Source organism: Canis lupus, chromosome 24 (genome assembly GCF_048164855.1).
Source record: "Canis lupus baileyi chromosome 24, mCanLup2.hap1, whole genome shotgun sequence".
Classification (NCBI taxonomy): Eukaryota; Metazoa; Chordata; class Mammalia; order Carnivora; family Canidae; genus Canis; species Canis lupus.
Window position 1 is genome coordinate 44,728,617 of NC_132861.1, and position 4,771 is coordinate 44,733,387.

At 47.8% G+C, this 4,771-nt stretch overlaps 1 protein-coding gene across 2 annotated transcripts in view; it reads right to left on the reverse strand.

Moving 5' to 3' along the window:
* The window catches only part of GPR55 (G protein-coupled receptor 55), a 68,456-nt gene extending 65,425 nt beyond the window's left edge, over positions 1 to 3,031 (reverse strand). The window contains exon 1 of one of the 2 annotated variants that reach the window (XR_012016687.1): positions 1,541 to 3,031. The gene's annotated coding sequence lies outside the window, so the exon portion shown is untranslated. The remainder of the gene's footprint in view (positions 1 to 1,540) is intronic. The other variant, XR_012016683.1, reaches the window with a different exon arrangement.
* Positions 3,032 to 4,771: the final 1,740 nt, after the last annotated feature.

Below are 4,771 nucleotides of genomic sequence, written 5' to 3' on the forward strand. Positions count from 1 at the left end.
AAAATTTTCCCTCCTTCCCTTCTGGGTTCTTTAGTTGGTCTAACGATTAAATTGACATAAAACAGATTAACAGGAGAAAAACAAATTTAATTTTGTACATATGGGAGCCCCATAAAAATAGGAGACTCAAAGGCAATGGGGCAATTAAGGCTCACATGCCATCCTGTGCTAAGGAATGGGACAAGGGGCCTGGGGCTCCAAAGAGAAGGAGGACAATTTATAAGATGATGAGAATAGGTTCAGTAATCAGACGTTGGCCTTGCCATGCAGGTAAGTCTCTTAGATTTAAAAAAAAAAAAAAAAAAAACTTGCTTTCTGGGCCAGACCCCTTTATAGATGCTTTTAGGCAGTTAAGAGAGAGGTAAAAAGCTTTTCCTGAGTCTTTTAGGTCTTGATTGCCTTCAGCTCAAAATAATCCACACACCAAAGTAACACATTTCGGGGTGGTATATTCTGTTCCCCTTCAGAGTGTATGCTCTGGAGTCTTAGAATTCACTTTTTAACACCAGCACATACAGTACCCGACTTTAGTGCCACCCCTGCCATATGTCTCTCTCCCTCCAGAAAAAAAAAAAAAAACAGAAGGGCTGCCAGGAATGCCAGGCCATCAGCCCCATCCTCCTACTCTGTAAGGTCACACTAAAGCTGGTGGCCCTGCCACATCCCCGCTACATTTCCTACATAGTGTCTTCACTGTCCCCAAGGGCATGGCCTAGGTGGGACCCTTTGTCAGTGGCACTCAAGGTTTAACCTTCCAATGAAGGGCAGTCCACCCTGGCGGACGGTCTGATCACTGTCTGACTCACTGAGGGTGAGGAGCACGGTATCACCCCTCCCAGCAGCCTTGCCTGCCTTTGCCCTCAGTCGAGGGGGAAGAGCAAGGGGAGGAGAGCGCTCTTCCCTCCTTACAGCTCAGTTCAAATCTATGTTTTGGGAGCCTGGGACCTCTAGTCCTTTGTGACTGGTCCTCCCCAGTTGTTGAGAACAGCTGGTTTAGAAAGTGCAGGTCAAGGGACTCCTAGGTGGCTTAGCGGTTGAGCATCTGCCTTTGGCTCAGGGTGAGATCCCAGAGTCCTGGGATCAAGTCCCATACTGGGTTCCCTGCAGGGAGCCTGCTTCTCCCTCTGCCTGTGTCTCTGCCTCTGTGTGTTTCTCATGAATGAATAAATAAAATCTTTAAAAAAAGAAAGAAAAGAAAAGAAAAAAAAGAAAAAGAAAGAAAAGAAAAGAAAAGAAAAGAAAAGAAAAGAAAAGAAAAGAAAAGAAAAGAAAAGAAAAGAAAAGAGAGAAGAGTGCAGGTCAAGTGCAGGCAGGGCCTCCTTCCTCCCACGGTAATCAAATCTTAAAGACTCCCACACCCAGGTCTGCCTGTGGAAAGGCAGACGGGCCCAAGTGGCCAGGTGGGCAGGTCTGATTTATCCCAGATGAAACTAGCATCACTTTATAACACAGTAACCTGGCATCTGGCCCCCTAAGGAAGGGCACCCATGACCTTTTGGGTTTGCTGAGGAAAGGGGGAGGGGGCGGGAGGTGTTCTTACCAACACAAGGCAGATGGAAGGTGAACGGAGTCTCTGGTCCAAGGCGGAAAAACCAGGACAGGGAAAGGGTCCCCCACCACTGTCCATCCTGCTTCTGCAGAGCTGCGGGCAAGTCTTCTGCTTTTACTTGGTCTTCTCAAATTCCCTGGCCTGAGGGGGACCTGCAGCTTTCAGCAGGATCCCAGCTCTGGCTTTTCTGGTTGACACCTTGCTTTTCAGATTTTTTAATTTTTATATACTTTTTTTTAAATATTTTATTTATTCATGAGAGAGCGAGAGGGGCAGAGACACAGACAGAGGGAGAAGCAGACCCCATGCAGGGAGCCTGACATGGGACACGATCCCAGGTCTCCAGGATCAGGCCCTGGACTGAAGGCGGCCCTAAACCGCTGAGCCACCGGGACTGCCCGATTTTTATATATTTTTTAAAAGATTAGTCTGACAGAGAGAGCATGAGCACAAGCAGGAGGAGCAGCAGAGGGAGAGGGAGAAGCAGGCTCCCCACTGAGCAGGGTGTCCGATGTGGAGCTCGATCCCAGGACCCTGGGATCATAACCTGAGCTGAAGGCAGACAGTTAACCAACTGAGCCACCCAAGTGCCGCTCATTTTTATATTTTTAAAAATTGTAAACAATCTAATAAAGCTTATTAAAAAAAATTAACTGGGGAAAAATTTTCCCCACCATTGAATTCCAGTCATTGTGGCAGCCTTGAATACCTCTGTCCCATTTCCCCAGGGCAGATAAGGAGTTTTTATGCTTTTTTAATTTGGTTTTGCTAAAGATCTTTCTGGTATGTTTACAAGCCTCTGGTGACTTCTGAGGTACTGATTGGTCTCTGCCTCCAGTTTGTAAGACTCTTGTAATTTCTTAAGTGATCCGAGCACTAGGAGCATTTTTTGTACTACTAGTTGGTCATTGACCCTGTCCCTGCACAGAGCTCCTAAATCCTGTGGAATTTCCTGGATGATGAGGTGGCTTTTGTTCTAATGAGGTGACTCTGAATGGGCTCCTGGGTGGGGGCTGATCACCAGAAAGACCAAGCCATGATTAAGTTTGGGATTTGGGGGAGTGCTTGGGTGGCTCATTCAGTTAACCGTCTGCCTTTGGTTCAGGTCATGATCGCAGAGCCCTAAGATCGAGTCCCGCATCAGGCTCCCTGCTCCACAAAGAGCCTGTTTCTCCTGCTTTCTCTGTCTCTCCTGAATAAATAAAATCTTTTAAAAAATAAATAAAAGTTTGCAGGCACCTGGTTGGCTCAGTGGTTGAACGTCTGCCTTTGGCGCAGGTCATGATTCTGGGATCCTGGGATGAGTCCCACTTTGGGCTCCCTAAAGGGAACCTGTTTCTCCCTTGGCCTATGTCTCTGCCTCTCTCTGTGTGTCTCATGAATAACTAAATAAAATCTTAAAAAAAAAAAAAAAAAGTTTGGGATTTTCAGCCCCATCCTCTAGAGAGAAGAGAGGTGCTGGAGATGCAGTTAATAAATGATCATGCCAAAAAAAAATAAAAATAAAAAAATAAAATAAAATAAAATAAATGATCATGCCTACATGAGGAAGGCTCCATAAAATCCCAATAGTGCTGGGGTTCAGAGAGCTTCCAGGTGGACAAACATGTGGAAGTTCAGGGAGAGTGGTTGTGCCCTGCCCAGAAGTGGGATGAAAGCTCCATGCCCCTTCCCACACACCTTGCTCTTCTATCTGAATGCTCATCTGTGTCTTCTATATCCTTTTTTTTTTTTTTTTTTTCAAATATTTTGAGAGAGGGATCCCTGGGTGGAGCAGCGGTTTGGCGCTTGCCTTTGGCCCAGGGCGCGATCCTGGAGACCCGGGATCGAATCCCACGTCGGGCTCCCGGTGCAGGGAGCCTGCTTCTCCCTCTGCCTGTGTCTCAGCCTCTCTCTCTCTGTGTGTGTGTGTGTGACTATCATAAATAAATTTAAAATTAAAAAAAATATATTTTGAGAAAGAGAGAACACGTGCACAACCAGGTAGGGAGGGACAGGGAGCAGCAGACTCCCCACTGAGCAGAGAGCCCAATGTGGGCCTCAATCCCAGGACCCCGGGATCATGATCTGAACCAAAGTCAGATGCTTAACTGACTGAGCCACCCAAGTGCCCTTGCTATATCCTTTTATGATAAACTAGTAACAGTAAGTAACTGTTTTCCTGAGTTCTGTGAGCCATTCTAACAAATCAGTTGCACTAGTGGAGGGCACTGTGGAAACCTCAGATTTACAGCCAATTGGTCAGAAGCACAAGTACCAACCTGGACTTAGAACTGGCATGTGAAGGTGGAGGGGCAGTCTTGAGGGACACCACCCTTGATCTGTAGGATCTAAAGCTATGTCTAGAGAGATTGTGTCAGAATTGAATTAAATTGTAGGACTCCCAGCTGGTGTCCCCGAATTGCTCCGTGTGAGGAAAAAACATATATTTGGTGACCAGAAGTGTCAGAGTGCAGTTCTGTGTGAGTAGCAAAGGAAAATTACAGAAGGGAAAGACTGGATTTTTCAAATACATACCCACAGAAGACCGGAGGGGACCCTGAGCCATCTCCTGCAGCTCCAGCAGTTCAGACTGGAACCAGGACCCTGGCTCCCAGATCACCCAGAGAACAGCAGCTAAGCCGACCCCGGGTAGGGCCTGCCTCCCAGGCTCAGCCATTCAGAACCCCTCTCGTTGTTCCTCTCTGCTTTTCAAACGTCCCAGGTGCAGTGAACATCTGGATCCACTGCTTTGCTTTGCTTTTTTCTCCCCTCACTGTGTTTTAAATACCCGCGAGGTGCAGGAAGAGCTGTTTTACTTGGAGGCTTGGGCACAAGGGTCCATCCCTGAGATAGACGGATTTGCCCTTGAGGTGCCTGGGCCGCTCAGGGGGCGCAGTGGTTGAGCATCTACCTTTGGCTCCGATGGTGATCCCAGATCCTGGAATCGAGTCCCGCAGCGGGCTCCCGCTTCTCCCTCTGCCTGCGTCTCTGCCTCTCTCTGTGTGTCTCTCATGAATGAATAAATAAAGTCTTTAGGGGGGAAAAAAGGATTTGCCCTTTTGACACCAAAGACATACGAAATGACAGAGAACCTAAACACAGGGGGGCGTTACAGCGACGCGCAGCAGCGACTTCCCTAAATTGGAAGATTTCCAAAAAATAGAGGGCGGAGGCCCTTGGTCAAGGCAGGAAGGGGTAGGGCGCGGGGGGGGGGTATTGTGACATGCCCCAGGGAAGGGC